Genomic DNA, 18,467 nt, shown 5'->3' on the forward strand with positions numbered 1-18,467 from the left:
TAATGAGGTGGCTTTTGGACCTCACCTAGGAACTGGGGCTGGTTGGCAGTGGGGTCAACTTGTGATTAGAGGCATGGACCCTTGAGCCCTACCAGCCAGACCTCTGTGGAAAGAAGACAGCTGGACATGACGATCAATGGGCAATAGTCAATTATGTAATCAATCATGCCTGTGAAATGAAACCTTCATAAAACAACATTTCTCATAACATCGTGCATTTGTAAACCAGGCTTTGATTTTAGACTCTCTGTTTTAGCCAAACTAGCAAAAAGTGTGAGATTTTTGTTTTGTTTTTGTACATTCTCATATTTGGAATCATAAGGGTTCTGTGCCCAATTCCACCACGGGTGTGGGAGGGGGTGTTCCACTCACCAACAATTCTCTGACACCAGCTAGGTGTGCTACAATGTAACTCAAATCTGACACTATCTATGTGGACATAGATACCTGGAGATAGCAGGGGCTCAGTCCCACAAAACTGCCCCCCCAACCTCTGCCCCACCACACACATATCACACACTTCAGACAAGAATCACAAATCCAGGTTGTCACCTGTGCCTCCGACCGAACTATTCTAGGAATTATAGCCATTCCTGTTATGGCTACCACTGCAGGAATGGCCTTGCATCAGACCATACAAACCACCCAATTTGTGCAAAAATGGCACGAGAATGCTTGCAAGGCTTGGCATCCACAAACAGTCCTAGATCAAAGATTTCATGAAAGAGTCTCTGATTTAGAAGAAACCGTAATATATATATAGGAGAGAAGATCTTCCAAATATAAGGCTTCACCTTCTGTGTGATCAGAATGTTTCTTCCTTCTGTGTTACTCCCTACACCTATAATGAGTGAGAAATACCGTGGAACAAGATTTTGCCATATTACTAGTCATTATGGTGGTAATTTAACTGTGGATATTAAACAGCTTCAAGATACTATTCAGGGCATTCCTCGCTATCCTTACAATCAGTTCCAAGAGGGAGTTTTGCCCAAAGGATTAATGATATTCTGTCTGATGTAAACCCCTTTGCTTGGATCCAAAAACTGGTCTTGGCATTATAGGTGGAATGATGACACTTTTTATTGCTATAATCTTTTTACGCTTAGTCCTCAGATGCTCACGGAAATCTTTCTGACAACGAATGGTTCGAGAACTTGCAAAACGGATTTTGCTGCTTCTGCATTAACAAAAAGGGGGAAACGGAACCATCCCTCAGAATGACAGACTGCTTAAAATATCACTAATGAGGAATTGTACTGGTCACGCAAGCGTGCTTGACGATGACCTTGAGAAAACCTGTACTAGCAGCAGGCCTCCGGTGGAGAGGAGGATACACGTCCTTGAAGCCCAGCAGCTGGGGATGCCCTGGTCACTGACCCTGGTCACTGACCCCTGCCAGGGTCATTAAAGCCTGCTGTTAGCATAATCCCTTTATGTGCGCTTGCTCAACTATCAATTCCATGCTGCTGGGCCAGGCACACCCTCCTCTGTTTACCTACAAGACTATGGTCGACATAGGACTCCCATTCCCTCTGGTTGACCTATAAGACCCGTGACTAATGTATAACCTGCTCCTTTGTTGGTTGTTATCTTATATCTAAAAAATACGGGACTGAGGAGTTTTTCGGGGTGACAGTCCTTTCAGCTGTCGTCCCTGCACCTTCCCTCTCACAGATGAGTTGTTTGCACCTCATTCTTCTCCCCAGGGCCATCAGGAAGCAGCACCCCAAATGCCTGGTAGAGGGAAGAGATGCACTGAGGGAGGCTGGTGCTTGTGTGAAGTCGGATGTCACTCAGCGTTCAGGGAGCTGCCACACCCTCAAGGCAAAGCTGTCCTCCTTTGCCCTGAGCCACAATCTTTGATGCTAGACCCATACTCTAGGCCAGGAATGTCTTTACATTGCCCCAGGCTGTGAAGCAAAAAGATTCCGTGGGGTCCCCAGTGGGAGAGAAGCAGCGCTTCCAATAGGCAAGGGTGAGTCTCCCCATTTTGCCCTCCCCAGGCCAGTGTTCTCCCAGGCCCATCCCCGAAACTGAAAACCTACTCTCATTCCTCTCCCTTTTCAAGGGTCCATCCTTCTAGCCCTACCCGCTCTGCTGGGCCACCGGAACCTGGAAACGATGGCGTCTGGCTCCCCATTCCAGCACCCATTCCAGTCCCAACTTTTGCACACTTGACCACAAAGGAGACTCAGGACAGCTATGCAAAGAAACTAGAACAAGGATTTAATTAATGAAATAGACACTCCCTAAAGGTTCTGGGAAGAACATGGGGAGAGGGGAGGGGAACCTGTGGGCAGCGGCAGGAGTCCCAGGAGCTGTGGGACTGGAGGCCAAAGGGAACGGATCTCCGTGTATTGTCCCAAGGCCCGTGGACCCTGGGATCACGGACAAGGGCTCAAGCCCCCACCTTCCTTCAAAATGGTGGGTCAGGGATTGGGAAGTTTCCCCAATGTTGGCTGGCTGGCTGCGAGCCCGGTTTTGCTCTAGGCCCGCCAAGGTCGGGGCTCCATTTGTGTCTCCCATTGCACACTCTTCTGGCACCGGTGTCACCTGGGAGGAAGTGCAACACCGGCTGCTTCTCCCGGAAGCGATTGGCTCAGCTGAGCCTCTGCCTCTTGGGCCCCCAGGGAGTGGGCTCTGATGTGGAGGAAGATGGCTTGTTCCACGGCGCGGCACTTTTGGGTCTCACCAAGCGCTGGGCAACGGATGAGGGGGTCTTGGTGGCAAGGCTGCTCTGGACCGTGCTGACCAGCGAGGCGGGGCCGCTAGGAAGAGAGGCCAGGACACCCCCGCCCCCGCCGGCGGCCTTGCTGGCAGTGCTGCAGCCATCTGAGCTGGACCTCTGCTTGGTCGGGTGCCTGGGGATGTGACTGGAGGGAGGGGCCCTCGGGGCTCCCGACACAGCGTGGTTCGCCGTGCTGGCTCCAGCGGTCCCTGACAGGGTGCTCTGGCGTGGGTGGCCCCCTGTGTTTGGGCCCAGGCTTGCCCTGGAGCCTTGCGTGCCACTTGGGGCCCTGCTCATTCCTGCTGTGATGCTGAGAGCCCCAAAGCTGGAGCACAGATCTCCAACATCATCTCCTCTCCGCAAACCTGGGGGTGCAGCTGAAAGCCCCATGCTGATGGGGGCCAGCATTGTGCTGCCAGCTGGGGGGCGGGGCTGCTGGCTGTTGGGCCCAGCATGGGACACGGCGCCGGGCACCTGGGGGGCAGCTGCCAAGCCAGGGGCAGCGGCTGCGCCAGGGGCGTGTATAGCAGTGGAGGTAACCGAACCTGGCTGAGCACTGGCACGGGTGCCCCGGGAGGCAGATGCGGGTAAGGGAACCACATAACCCGCCTGGGGGCCGCTGCCCAAGGATAGCTGGGCTAGAGCTGTGCTCAGGGCCTGGAGTGGGTCTGGAGCCTGAGCTGCCGGCTGTCTATGCTGGGGAGAGCTGTGAAGGGTGCCGGCTCCGGGCCACTGCCCACCAACAGCCCTGAATGGGGCCTGGGCAGTGGGTCCTGGGTTACCACTACTCCCGGGCAGTGCTGGCAGGCCTGGGGGGACGGTGACTGAGGCCCTGCGCTTTCTGGAGAACATGGAGAGGGCCTGGGTAGGTGGCAAGGAGCTCCCACTGCAGCCAGGGTGAGACCCCAAGAGGAGAGGCTGCGAAGGGGGGGAGCAGCCCATGGGGGTGACCTGGGTGTCAGAGGCTGGCAGGGGAGCAGCCACTGCAGCAGACGGGGCCAAGGCACTGGATGGCGAAGTTGGGCCACTGCTGCAGGTGGCCTCTGTGTCCCCTCGGAGAGCATCTTGGATGCGCTGGAGAGCAGCTCTCTTTTCCTGGTCCAGGTCCTCAGCGGTCACTCGAAACCCCGGATCAGGGGGTGAAGGCAGCCTCAGAGGCTCCCCTCGCCTGTGTGGCAGCAGACAAACCCTGCGTTTTCGGGGCCTGGAACAGTCAGCTGGGGACGAGCAGTTCCTCTGCGTTGCCTTCTGCCCGGTGGTGGTATCAGCATCCTTTCCCAGCTGGTTCTTCTTCTGAGAAAGTGCAGGCACTCCGGCGGGACACAAGGGGCTCTCTTGGTTGACTTTTTTGGGGGACCTCGGGGGCCGCGAGGCCTGACTTGTGGCCAGACCCCTCCTCCTCTGCACCGGGTGGCAGTCCCTGGTGGAACTATAGGAACTGGTGATGGCATTTCGAGTGGGGCAGGAGCTCCGATGGGAGCTGGGGGACTTCCCATTGCATGGGTCTTCCGAGCTCTCTTGCCGGGGGACGGCTGTCTGCAGAGGCCCAGGCCTGGGCACAAAGGAAGAGAGGCCTCTCTGGACCCCCAGCGGCCTAAATGCCCCCTGTGGGGCCCCAGCGCCTTTAGGGTCCTTTCTGTGAGTCTCTTGCCCCTCTGAATGTGCAAGGTTTTCCTCTACCTGTGCCGTGCCTTTGCTGCTCCCTCTGGGGTCTCTGCACACCCTCTCCCCCGTGGGGACATCATGGACATTTCTGGGTTCTGAGGGCAGCAGCCCGGTGATGATCCGCTTCTGCAGCACACAGGGGGTGGCCGTGTCCACGACGGAGTCGCAGTGGCGGTGGCAGGACACCTGTGACCGAGGAGCCGAGAGCATCGCCTTCACCCGGCAGCCCCACCTGCAGAAAGAGGCGAGGAGCCCCAGAAGAAAGCGCCAGGTCTCCAGGATCAAGGAGTACCTTCTGCAACCTGCTAGGACCGAGCGCGGTTGCCACCTCGCAGGGTACTTGGCGGACCGCCTGCGAGTGGACCCCGGGGCGTGGACCGCCGGACGAGCCCTGGGCGCCAAGAGTAGTCCTCGGCCACAGTGAGCAGGGTGGGGGCGGACCAGCCCTCCTGGCAGGTGCGGACCCCGCAGAGCCGGGGGCTGGGGGGAGGGGCACGTCCTGCTCAAGGAGGTGCCCATAGAGCAGTCCGGTAAGGCCAGATGCTGAGGATAGCGAACTAGGCTCGCAGCGCTCTCCTTCAGCTGCCAAGTCGCGGCAGAAGGCCTAGAGCACAATGCGGGGCCTGTTGCCAGGACACAGCTTTGGAACCTGGAACCTGAGGAATGAGCGTGTGTGCAGGAACCCCTGTGCACGTGCACAGCTTCTGTTGGGCCGCCGCCCAGTGCATGAATCAGGCCCGCAGGAAGGGTCGACTCCCTCGTTCCCCACCCTCGGGGGGTTCACAGATGTCTCGGGCTTGAAGGCTGAACTGAGGAAGAGGAATGGGGGTGCAGAGGGTACCAGCCATCTCCCCGGGTGGGAACAAGGGAGACTTCACTTTTCACTGTACGTCCTCTAGACCATATTTTGTTTTTAAGCTTTTAATTTTAAAATTAAATGTTAGTTTTAAATTAAAATTTAAATGTGGGTCTCCATTGTCCCATCAAGTCATTTCTCAAGGCATTGAGCCCAATGTGGGGCTCAGACTTACAACTCTAAGACCCGGTCGCAGGTTCCTCTGCCGAGCCAGTCAGGCATCCCTAGACTATAAACTTTCATGAGGGAAACATTTTTTTGAAAACACTCTTTCTTCCTATCTTGTCTCCCGGCTACCCTGATCGCAGGAGGCCCCATGGAGCCCAGCAGCACAATAGGAAATGTTGTGTCAGGTGTGGACCTCAAAGCTAACTATGCAGTCATTCCTTCCATCATTTCCCAAAAGTTCCATTCATTTCTGTGCAAACTTGGAATTCTCCTGAAGACAGGCAAGCATTCTCCTAGAGCAGTAGGATGTATGTCTCTTGCGTTTCAGAAATCCCCCAGTGTCCCTGCCTTCCAACGGGGCTTCAGGGTTGCCATGAGCCCACCCTCCCAAGTCAGGGGGTGTCCTTGCACGGACTCCCCAGCTGAGGCTGGTCACAGCAGGACGGAACCTGCCCAGCTGCTGAGGTCCACCTGTGGCAGCTGTGCCCTTGGCCTGAGGCTCCTCTGCGGGCCACTTGCTGTCCACGCCTAGAGAGGTCCTGCCGGAGGACTGGAAACTCGTCCATCATCTGTAGATACTTTGTTAGGGTCCTTGCAAAGTGATAGCTCAGATCCCTTGTGCGAGCAGGGGAATCTACACAGTTCCTGGTACTGAAACCTAGGATTTTCCTTACCAATATTTCAATACTTCTGAAACCTCACAGAAGTGGAGAAGGCAGGATCTGGAAGTCTAAACATACACAGCACGCCTCCTATGATACAGACCAACAGAGATTACTGCTCATGTCCACTGAAAGTTGTGCAGGTAGTTAAAAGCTAGAAAAGGCAGACACAAAGCAATTTTATATCAGTAATAGAGGACATGTGTATCATTTGATATATTAGACAGCACAGTGCAGAGTAATGAGGAAATGAGCTGTTACTACATTTCACAAATATGACCTTGAGTGAACAAGCCAGAAATGAAAAAGGACCTAACATGTTTTTGCATCACTGTTGCAGCTTTGCACTGTTTGTTTCCTAACTTTGCATTCATCGACATTCTGGCACAATAGCAAATAACATTGGTGGAAGCAGACGTTATTGCCCCTTAGCTAATTTTAAAGGAAACACTTCTTTGTAATTTCTCTGTTTAAAGAGACACGTGCTCCTGGTGGCTCAGTCTTTTAAACACCTGACTTAGGCTCAGATCATGATCTCAGTGTCCTGGGCTCGAGCCCCAGTCATCAGGTTCCCTGCTTGGCGGGGAGTATGCCTCTCTGTCTCCCTGTAGCCCTCCCCCCTTCTCATGCGTGCTCTCTCAATCTTTCTCTCTCCAATAAATAAAATCTTAAAAAAAAAATAAATAAAAGAAAGAGAAACACGAATGACCTTTTTCCTATGGGTCAGTCTATTCCTTCCTATTCAGGAGTCTTAAAATTTTTAAGATGTGTTCATAACTATCTCACATTACATTTGAGATGGCAGCTCTCTTTTTGCACATTAAATGCTAATTAATACATGTCCAGTTGTTGCCCGCAGTTGGGTGAAGAAGCCATGTTCCCGGTGGCAATTGTCAATTGTGATAACTAGTTGAGACATACTTTGATCACTTCCCTTTCAAATATCATTCTCTCTGAACACTACATGTATTTTTGTGAATGCAGAATTTAGTAAATAATGCAATATACATGGAGAAAATAAGCTTAAAATTGGTCATTTCAGTAAGATATTCCTTCTGTATTCTTATTTATATGATTCAATCTGACTCCACCGGATCTTTAGTAAAATTAATTTTGAGTGAGTTTTGGTTATTTTTCCACCCTGGTTTGAATAACTTAGCCATGTCCTCAGATATCTCATTGTTGAGAAATATCATGGTAAAAACAAAAGGCTTGGTGTGTTCCTTAAAGACGTGCGGACCTGCTGCAGGTCCTGGAGTTCGGTCAGTCAAGCAAATGCACAAGAACCAAAGAGGCAGGAAAGCCTGCAGCGGCTTTCCAGTCCCAGATCAAGGAACACAGTCTAGTGACTAGTGTTTTGCTGCCCTCTTCTGGTTCGCGTTGGAAGCCCTTGTTTAGACACATTCCAAGAACGCGGCTTTAGGATACAATTTTTGTCAAAATCTCCCATCCCACAAAATCAGCAAAAATAAAATAAATAAAAATATGAAACGTTTGATGTATATGCACTTCGTCAAATATTCAAAAAGCAGAAAGTATTCTGATCCCATAGAAGATTTCAGATCTACACTGTTCTGCTCTTCCTGCCGTTTGAACTTGATCAAAACTCTGCAACATTTCACCCAGAATGTAAGATTCTCAATGAATAGCGGCGTTCAGTAGTGACTCCTCTTGGGGGAGCAGCTTCCCCTGGCCATTTGCTGAACAGATCGCCTCAGTGGCAAACCCTCCTAGTCGCAAAGGCAGAAAGCACGCAACATGGGGCGCGTCCAAACAAAATTCAAGCTGACAAAGTCTTCATATTCCAAATGCTTGTTACATGATCTTGTCTGGGAAGGCACAGAGATTTTCAGCCCCGAAACCAGAGAATGTCCACCTGGTTCAGGCAAAAGCACACGCACAGAGGGGACACACACAAGAACAGACAAAGAGAAACACAGCCAGGATGACACAGAAGCTGCTGGACCAGGCAGCCCACTGTCCCAGAACACACGCATGGCCCGAATAGTTACTTGTTTCCACCTGAACAATCAAAGTGGCATTGACTCTGTGTTGCCTTCCCTCTCCCTCTCTCTCTCTCTGTCTCTCTCTCGGCAGGATATTCTCCTGCACTGGGCATTTCCCCATTGGGTGAGGGGGACTCTATGTAGATGTGAGGACCCAGAGCACGCTCTCGTTGTCCAGGCACCACCAAAGCAGAGAGTGGAGAGAACAGAGTGGATACAGAGCTGCTGAGAGACGCCCAGGCCTATGACCCAAGCCCTGATCTGTTGTTTAAATGCACATTCTTATTTCCCGTCTGTAAGAGTGCACCCAGCTCTTTTCTGGTCCATCTCCCCAAAGCCCACGAGTACAGACATAGGGATTATCACCCTTGAGCCATTTCAGCCAAGAGCCAATCAACACCTTCTAGTACTTGTCGAGAGGACCAGGAGGGGAGTCATTACTATGACAAGGTCACTTTCTCTAACTCAAGGATAAAGTTTAAGAAGCAGAAATCAAAATGTCCTTTAAGTCAGAAGTCCTGCCAGTTAAATTGTTCAATAATTATGCATTTTAATGGAAATACAGTCAATAGAAACCTCAATTCATAATTCATGCCCATTTTCTTCCTTCTATGAGGCTTGAAGTGTATGCTTTTCCTGTCATCACCCGAGGGGCTGGAAATTGTCCTGTGTTTTCAGAATCCAGTTCTGTTCTGTTGTAAATAAAACCGCACTGATGTCCGCACTCCCCTGCGCTCCAACGCACCTGGATCTTGACAGTTTCATCGACTCGAGGAAGCGGAGGGGCTCAGGTCCCTGGTGGGTGCAACCCCCACCAGGGGTGGCCACTGGTAGAGGGACACTTCCTTCTGGGACCCGGTCCTGCCGGCACTTTTGAGGACACAGCAGACAGAGCCCAGACGTGTGGGGCAAACGGACGCCCCGCGGTGTGTCTGCACGTGGACCACAGCTGCAGGTTCCTCCACGGGGATCCAGCGTGGGCACGTGGATTTCTGAGGGAAGGGAAAGTCTGCACCGAGGGATCCTGTTTCCAGTACGTTCTAGGGTAGCTGGACGACCACGGAGCACAAGTCGGAGCCTCGGCTGACCGCGGGAGGAAAGGGGACCCAGTGATTCCCACGGGCAGAACCCGAGGGCTCAGCAAAGGGATGGGGTCTCGTGGGGGTGGGAAGGGTGTGGTGGTGTGAACTGGGGTGGCTAGTGAAGGCCTCTCAGGGAAAGGGGCTTGAATAAGTGGGGGAGGTCTGGGGGCAGGACATTCCAGGCAGAGAGAACAGCAGGTGCAAAGGTCCTGAGCTCTGCATGTGCCAGTGGTGCATGGCCAAGGACCGTAAGGACCCCAGTGTAGAAGGTCACCACAACTGCCCGAACAAAGTGCCACAGATAGGGGGCTCACACTTCTCAGGGCTCTGGAAACCAGAAGCCCAAGGTGGGGTGTCGTTGGGCTGGTTACTTCTCAGGACTCGTGGGCTCACAGACGGGCATCTTGTTCCTTTGTGTTCATAGGGTCGTCTGCGTGTGTGTGTCCGAATCTCTTTTGATGACCACACTAGTCGGATTGGCTCACACCCGCCATGGCCCCATTTTAACTGAATTACATCTTTAGAGACCCCGTCTCCGAGTATAGCTGCATCCTGATGTGGGGGTCGGACATGGGCTTGGGACAGAGGCCGCGTGGTACAGGGAGATGGCTGGGGGCTCCGCCGGTGCTGCTTCATGGCCTGGTCCAGACCCCAGCCCTACATGCCAATGCGGGCCCCGCTGCGGAGCCCGAGGGTGGGCTGGTCGGGGGCTGGGCTGCTGTGGCCATGGGCGGGTCTGACAGGTGCAGTGGGGGTGGGACTTCCGACCTTCCGGGCATGGGGACCTTGGAATGGAGCCTACGGGCAGAGCGTCAAACCCTCAGGTCCCCCAAGCATGGGGGGGGCAGTGGAGTCCTAAGAGATGAGAAGGGGCTCGCAGACAGGGAAACTGAGGCACGGAGGTGTCAGGGTCAGTGTGGGGATCTGACGGGCTACATGCCTGCTTCTTCCTCCCTGGTCCCTATGTCCAGGAAGCCCAGACACCCTGAGCTACTACCTCCCCCGTCCTCCATCCTCCGAAAATCCCTGTCTCGAGCCTTGTCCAGAAAAAGCATGGGGACCAGAGCTCTGGTCCCAGGGGAGAAGACAAGCTGGTGAGGAGGCCGGAGGGAAGCCGGGTCCTCCTCCTCTCCCAAGCCAGCAGCCGAAGGACTTGTCTGTTTTATAGAGACTAGCATTCTGGATGGGGCTCCTGGGCTGTTTTAGGGCTTTTCCTGCATTGGGGTGGGGGGCTCGGTGCTGTAGCAGCGATGGGCATGGGTGGTGGGGGTGCACAGGGGTGTGTGGTGGGGGTGAATGGGGGTACGTGATGAATACACACAGGGGTGTGTGGTGGTTGGGTGCACAGGGGTGCATGGTGGGGGTGTGCAGTGTCAGAACAGCACAGGGTCTAGGCTTCTGTCCCCACGTGGCAGCTCAGCCCTCAGAGGTACCGGGCTGGGACCCCGGGAGCTCCCGGCAGGGGTGCAGCTGCCCATGGGCGTCCAGGAGGAGGAGGGAGGTGGGGAGAGGCTCTGGTGGGGGTGCACAGCACTGGGGGGCACAGGCCTGAACACAGGAGCCCCCCCCCCCGCCGCCGCAGGCTCTTCATCACCCCCCTCCCAACCACCATGGCTGGGACTGGCCCAGCGACTTTCTAAGCACGGAAATCCTCACTTTGCCAAGCCACGCTCAGAAAACGCTTTTGATTTTTCTTTTCTTTATTTATACGAGATTTTTGCTGTGAGCAAAAAATAGAAAGGTCCGTGTGGCACTGACTTGGCCTCCTGCCTCCCTCCCTGCCACCTCCCTCCCTGCATTTCCATTTGCAAGAGGTAGGGGCAGGCAGGGATGATGGGGCTGGGTACCCTGAAACACCCACACGTGTCGTGCCCCGTCCTGGGCTGCCCTTATAAAGGACATGCGAAGTGGATTTGATTGCCCATGTTCGGTGGTGAAGGGCAGAGAAGCTCAGCACCTTGCCCGAGGTCACCCAGCACCCAGTGGTCTCCTCTGTGGGGTCAGAGGGAGCAGGGAACGAACCCCACAGAGGTGGCCAGGGAGGCCAGGAGATGGCCTCACCATGAGGTGTTGCCCTGCCCCTAATCCTGGCAGGGCCGGCAGGGACTTCGGGAATGTCCTGGCCTGCACCCCCTGCCCCCCTCAGCTGGGTTGGGCTGGTCTCCTCCCCAGGGAGCCCCAGCGGGAACGCCAGAGGTCCCTTCGGGCTCACGGCCAGTGGGCCCACAACGCAGTATGTGTGCTCACCTGCCCCATCCTGACCCTTGCACACAGTGGCTCCTGCAGACGCCCCTGCCCCGGGTGCCTGGTCCTCCCTGTGCTCCCTCCGGCCCCCCAATGTTAGCCCCGGGCCTGGCTCACACTGACTGTTGTCGGGTCTCCGACCCCGCTCTGAGCTCCTGGGGGCAGAAGTCACGTCCCGTGCGCCGTGCCTCCCCTGGGCTGGCATGGGAAGGATGGGCACCATCCATGCTGACAGGAGCCGGGAGGCCTGGCCCCAGTGGGCACCCCACATGCTTCTCCCTCCTCGCTCCCCAGCAGGAGTTCCCCCTGGCCATCCTGCGGGGCTGGGAGTGCTACTGTGCTTACCCCACGCCTCAGTTCAGCCTCCAGGACGTGGTGGCCAGTGCGCTGTGTGGCCAGGAACGCAAGGCACAGAGGCTAGCCGAGTACTGCAAGGTCTACCAGACGCCCGTGCAGGGTGAGTTCAGTGCCTGGGGCATGAGGCGTGCGGGGCCCACCCCGCCATGTCTGCCACGTGTGCTCTCCGGGCATTTGGAGAGACCAGTGTGGCCGCGTGCGGCCTGGGGTGGGGAGGGGAGGCCACCATCGTCCCTGGAGGCTGGACACGGGACACACCTGGCCTTTCCCTGAGCCTGGGGATGGAGGTGCTTTGAGGAACAGCAGGACACCCGCAAGGTGGGGCCCCACCACCCTCGGGCAGAATCTGGAATGTTCTGTGCTGTTTGGGGAGCCAGGGCTCGCTGCCCGGGCAGTGGGAGGCCTCATCATCCCCAGAGCTCTCTCTGGGCACAGGCCTGTGCAGCCAACCCCTCCCCCTGGGCCTGCCTCGGTTCCCCATCGGTGAAGCAGGAGACTGGGGGCGGTGGGTCTGGGTGGGGTGGTCGGTGGTCAGCCTCTGGCCTTTCAGACACTCACTGCACGGATCCGCGGTTCCTGTCCACCAAGGCCAAGGTGTTTGTGGCTCTGTCGAGCTTCCCGGGAGCCGGGAACACGTGGGCGCCGCACCTCATTGAGCACACCACCGCTTCTACACGGGGAGCTTCTACTTCCACGGGACCCTGTGCAACAAGGGTGAGTGAGGGCCACAGGGCCTGGAGTCCCGGGGGAACCAGCATTGCAAACACATTCCCAGCCGTGTGGCCAGCCCGGGACTCGGGACATCCCTTCTGGTGGCTTGTGCTCCCATGCTACGAGCACTTTCTGAATTTCCCTTTGTTGTCAGAACCCGCAGTAATTCTGTGAGATGTCACTGGCTCGTTTGTCTGATTTTCTGTGAGGCCAGAAGGAGCTCCGAAAAACGCTGTGTTTTTGAAGATAGGTGCAAAACCCCCCAGAATTGTGTGGCCCCTAGTCTCCCCCTGCAGAAGCGAGAGGCCTCCCTGTGCTGAGTAGGACCGAGAACCCCAGCCAAGCGAGGGGCTGTCGGTCTGCCATCAGATGTCACCCCCGTGCATCCAGATTCCTGACCGGACTATGGTTTAGGAAGAGAAACCCAGGTCCACAGGGTCCTGAGCTTGGTGGGGGGCTCTGGTCTGCTGGGAGAAGCCAAGAAAGCAGGTGGCTCATCCTTATGCCCTGAGTGTTACTGGCACCCCCAGGGGGGTGGCCGGATGACCTGTTCCAGGGTCCTGCCTGCTGTGGCCTGGCACCCGTGGAGTCCCATGGCACGGGCTGCTGGCCACCTGCTGTCTAGAGGACCGTAGCCGTCTGCACAGCTGGTGGTCTTGGTCTGCAAGTGGCCCGGGGGCCCAGTGGCTGGCGCGGGGTGGTTGCTGGCCTCTGCACCGACCCCCTAGTGACAGGCAAGGGCACTCGGTCTGTCCTGGGCAGCTGTGGCCCATGGGACACAGAGCGGCCGCTGTGGGGACAGCCCGCAGCGCACCCGATCCCGATCCCGATCCCGTGTTTACAGCCCATGGTCTGGCTCCTCCTTCCCTCGTCCCCTGCGCTGGGCAGTAGGAGCCCCGGCGAAGGCTGACGGTTGTTAAGCCTGGGGCAGACATCTGTTTGAACTGTGTTGGGTTCCAGGAGCAAACCTCAGAGGAGCCTTGTTTCCCAGCATCAAAGAACCTGGCCCTGCCTGCAGCACCTTTGCGTGCCACCCCCCCCCAACACACTCACGAAGTAGGTGGTGTTGGGGCTCGTTGCTGTCCCTTAAGAGCCCAGGAGACAACTCAAGCTCGTTTATGGAGCATGGGTCCCCGGCTGGCGGACCCCGGATCTGTTGGGAAGTGGCCAGAGTCTAGGTTCTGGGGCATCCCTCCAGGGGTCCTTCTGTGACATCTGGCTGCACCCCTTGACCGGCTCCCTACTCCTAGTTCCTGGGAGGCCCTGTGCTCCGTGGGACCGCACATGGAGCCCCTCCATCCCCAGCATAAAGGCCATCGCTGAATGAGCCCACAGCGTCTTGCTGACCCACATGTGACTGTTACAGGTGGGGAGGGCTGGGACCTCGCCACAGGACCCTGGGGCCCACTGCCGGGCCGGGGCTGGAAGCCCAGCATCACAGGGACACCTGCACCAGGTGTCCAGAGCCCCGTGCTGCCCTGTGATCCTGGCAGATGTCCTGCCCACTCTGAGCCACGCCTGCGGCCACGACTCCCTCTCGGGTTGTCGATGACGCTCGCGGGAAATCACTGTGCAGACGCCCACACACACGTGCCTACAGGGTCTAGAGGGGTGTCAGGCCCCTGCCGCCAGACTTGTGGGGTCTCCTGGAGGTACACTCAGCTCTGCCTGCTGCCACGGCAGGGTCCATCACTGTCCTCAGCAGCCCCTGTCTCCCCCGCAGGGTTCAAGGGCGAGAAGGACCACTGGCGCAGCCGGCACACCATCTGCATGAAGACCCATGAGAGCGGCTGCAGGGAGATCCAGATGTTTGACTCGGCCATCCTGCTGATCCGGAACCCGTACAGGTCCCTGGTGGCCGAGTTCAATGGCAAGTGTGCCAGGCACCTGGGCTATGTGGCCAACCGAAACTGGAAGAGCAAAGGTAGGAAGAAGGGCGTGGGGGAGGCCGGGCAGCTCTTCTCCTGTGCTGACACCCGTCTCCGGCCCTGCCCGGGCTCAGCTGCTCCCCTGCAGTGTGGCCGGGACACGGGTCCGGGTGGCGAGTGTTGGGACACTGAGCGATCATAGGGCAGCAGGGCTGTCGGGCAGGCAGGCCCGCCCCCGCAGACCCTGCCCTGGCAGACGTCCCCATCGCCTCCAGCCCACCCTGCCTCTTGCTGGCGCCCCAGGTGCAGGAGGCTGAGCTCTGGTCCCTCCTTGGCTCCCAGGGGCCTCAGTTTACCCACCCAAGACACCAGAGCAGTCCCTGTCTGAGGGTGGTGGTGAAAACCAGGGAAAGCGAAGGGTTCCCGTGCCATCCGAGGTGGCAGGATGGTCACAAGCTGTGTTTGTTGATATTGACACCGTCCCCACCAAGACAAGAGCCCCAATATGTCTTAATTTGCCAGGACAGAGCTCTCACGGATAGATCCTCCCCGAACGTTGCCGGCTGCCCGGCGGTGTCATGGGATGGACTGGCCACCCTTGTGGGACATGGTCCGCATCAGGCAAGAACCTCGCTCACTTAGCTTCAGGCCTGTGCCCGTCCTCACGGTGCCCCAGCTCATCCCCGTCACCCAGGGCAAGGTGAGCATGGATGAGGGTCACCCCGTCTCCCACCTGTGACGAACACCACTGTGCCGCGTGGGCCCCGTGGCTCTCCCTGCCCCGGCGTGGGCCCTGAGGGCAGGGCGCTCACCGTCCAAGACAGAGGGAACCAGCTCTCTCCACACATGCCTCATCTGTCCTCGTGTGGGGCTGCACAGCCACCGATGCAGACGTGGCCCGGTGACCCAGGCTGGCCCCGAGGTGCTGCTCTTACTGCCCACGGGTCGTCAGGAGGGCCTGGTCCGAGGGGCTGCCGGCTCTGGTCTCCCGCCTCCCCGGCTCCCCACCCACAGCGCCCAGGAGGTGGGCTGACCTGTGCGTCTCTCCCCGCTGAGAGGCCAGACTTCGTGCGCAGCTACGCCGCCTGGTGGTCCTCGAATGTGCTGGACCAGCTGCGATTCGGCAAGGGGCTGCTGGTGGTGCACTAGGAGGAGCTGTGCCACAGCCTGCTACCCACGCTGCGGGAGATGGTGGCCTTCCTCATTGTGTCCGTGAGCGAGGAGTGGCTGCTGTGCGTGGAGAAAAACGAGGAGGACAGCTTCCGAAGGCGTGGCCGGCCCCTGCACCATCCCAAGCCCTTCACCCCCAGGATGAGGGCGCTGATCCACGGCTACATCTGGACGGTAGACAAGGCGCTGCGCGACCACGGAGGGCCGGGCTTCCCAGAGAGTATGTGCCCAGATGAACGCCCGGCTGCTCCGCCCGCGCCGCCTGGACACTGTTCCACAGGGCCCGGCTGCCGGAGCCGCTGCGGGAACCCTGCGCTCACAGACCCGCTGCATGCGCCGCTGCACGCTTGCAGGGACCCGCTCGGACTTGGTGACGCCGGCCCGCCCGTGCATGCTGGGTTCCCGGTGCGGCTCTCCTGCTTCCCGCTGCAGGCTTGCTGGCCGGGGTCCTTGCCCCCTAGTGCGGGGCTGGGTGGGCGTCAGCACTGAGGGCAGCGAGTACCGCGATGTGGACGTGAGCTCACGGAGGCTGCTGGACCCTGTGACCCTAAACAGCACATCTGACGCCCTTGAACACCTGGGGTATGGCCACCAGGCTCCCGGGTCCACAGCCCTGCATCGCCCTTCTCCGTAGACCGGCTGGCAGTGCAGAGTGGAGCCTCCACTGACCCCATGCTGCACATGACCTCAGGACCTGCCACAGCTCCGTGCACCCCCCACTACCCCATCCAACGTCAGCACTCCGTGGAGGGGTCCCCTTGCCTGGCCTTTTCATCTCATGTCCTAGAGGCAGGGTGTGGGGCAACAGGGCATGGGGCAGGGAAGGGCTGGCCTCCAGGGGCTGCACATGGGGAAACCCAGGAGGGATGGGTCTTGGTGTCACTTGGACCGGTGGCCCCACCCATCTTGGTCATGTCCCCCATCCACACAACCATCGGGGGAGGGGCCACGGCCAAATCCTCTGAGTTTACCGCCCCCCCCCCCACCGGGCCCCTGGGCCTCGTCGCCACACCCTCTGTCTCTGTGGGAGCCTGCTGTCTTTCGCACTCATTCACCCCGGAGGAAGACTCCTCACGAGCACAGTGGGTTGCTGTGTGCTAGCTGGCCAGCGGCTGGGGGGAGCGGTAGGAAAGTCGCCCACCCCAGCTCACAGCCTCAGGGGGCAGAGGAGGGGTGGTCACAGAGGGGAAGAAACCCAGTAGCAGAGGAATGTGCATGCCATGCAGGCTTAGGGGCACCATACGGGCTGGTCTGGAGGGATCTGTAGGAATTACCCGGGCAGAGCCCAGGGAAGGACCTTGAGGCAGAGAGAACAGTGTGTGCAAAGGCTCAGGGGCTTGGAGAACAGGGGGATGGGCTGTGGGGCATGTGCATCTGAGTTTCTGCAGCTGGGGGCAGAGTGGGTGGGTGAGGACAGAGGTGGGGACACAGAGAGGGTCCATCCTCAGCCACCTGGTGCTCAGCCTGGAGGGACAGAGCTCCCTTCAGAGGTACCTCGGGTTCAAAATGAGGCCGCGCTACCAGGTCTCCAGTGTGTGTGTGGGAGGGTGGGTTGGACCCCTGCCAGGTGGATGATGGTGTGTGGGCCCCTTGACAGCTTCTTCAGTCTTGGAGTGATGGTGGCAGGGCCCCTTGGTCTGCCCTCCTGCAGCCTGAGCCACACTGTGCCAGGGGAAGAAAACGGGGTGAGAGATTTGGGGAAACCAGCACTGCAACGTCCTGACCCTGTACTCCCCCTCGGCCCCGGGAAGCCGAGAGCCACTGTGGTGAGAGCTGGTGGGGTGGAGGGCCCGGCGGGCTGCCCTTCCTCAGAGGGAGGCCTCCACACCTGTCCCCGCCAAACCCACCGTGGTGCTGACCCTGTCCTGGGCCATCCCACAGCCGCTCTCCGCTTAACACTGGCAACACTTATTGGCACGGCCCTGGCTCTGAGATTCAGGCTGGGAAGGCCCCTGATGAAACTGTTTCTCTGGAGTCATAGGAAGAGGTGAGGCCTGCCAGGAGGCCCCACCTGCCGTGCACCCAAGGGTCCCCACACCCCCCGAATCAAGCCTAGAGTCTCGACGGGATGGAGAGCGGGATGCTGGCTGCCTCCTGAGCCTGGCTCCCAGCTCTAGCCCTCACTCTTCCCGGCTCCCCGTGTGACTTCGGGGAGAAGACCCAGACCCCAGGGAGGCTGGGAAGGGCAGAGCCGTGGCTGGAGGGCCAGGCCCACTGACCCTTGGGCCTCTCAACCTCCTGCCCAACCTGGAATCAGGACAGCATCAGCCAGATCCCCTGGTAGATGGCCCATTTCCTGCTGCAGGTCCGCAGAGATCTCCCTTCCTTCCCTGGGGGAGAGCCAGCTGCTGTGTTGGCCTTGTGGTTTACAGGGCACCTCAGCCAGACCTGCGATGAGTAGAAAGAGGGGGTCAGTGTCACGCTGAGTCAGTCCACATGGTCAGGCGCCCTACAGGGGTCTGGTGCTCCTGGGTGTCTGATGAGCAAGGGCATGCAAAGGCCCTGTGGCTGGTTCTTCTTGTGGGAGATCCTGGAGGCACGGAAAGGGCTCTGGCTGTCCGTTTGTGCAAGTGAGGCCTCCCGGAGCTCTCAGCTTCTCCATCAAGCGGCTGCTGCCCCAAGCAGCCAGGGCGCAAAAGCCAGTTTGTGACAAACCCCACTTCTGCAGATTCCAGCTTTAACGGGGAGGCCATGAAAGCATACAGACCTGCATTAAGACGTGTAATTTCCATGGTTTTCATCTCCCGTTGTGAACCCATTTGGAAACACCAAAATATATAATTTTAAAAAACTAAAAACACATTTCTGATAATCCCAGTGATGTGTAAATGAAACAGAAGAATAGACAGGCTTCCAGACCCCGGGAAGAAAGCTGCTTAATTCCGTGAGCATGTTGTCACAAAGCCTCTTGCAGCTAAAATTAGATCCCGAGTGCATGAATGTGTGA

The 18,467-nt window shown here is 57.7% G+C and overlaps 1 pseudogene across 1 annotated transcript; it reads left to right on the forward strand.

Moving 5' to 3' along the window:
• The first annotated feature begins 4,511 nt into the window (after positions 1-4,511).
• On the forward strand, positions 4,512-15,756 carry LOC308357132 (sialate:O-sulfotransferase 1-like; annotated as a pseudogene). Its single transcript has 6 exons — positions 4,512-4,816; positions 11,343-11,403; positions 11,709-11,871; positions 12,322-12,485; positions 14,206-14,406; positions 15,414-15,756. The product of its transcript is annotated as a sialate:O-sulfotransferase 1-like (transcript).
• The last annotated feature ends 2,711 nt before the right edge of the window (positions 15,757-18,467 follow it).

This window comes from Martes martes (assembly GCF_963455335.1).
Source record: "Martes martes genome assembly, chromosome: 16".
In the NCBI taxonomy this organism is placed as follows: domain Eukaryota; kingdom Metazoa; phylum Chordata; class Mammalia; order Carnivora; family Mustelidae; genus Martes; species Martes martes.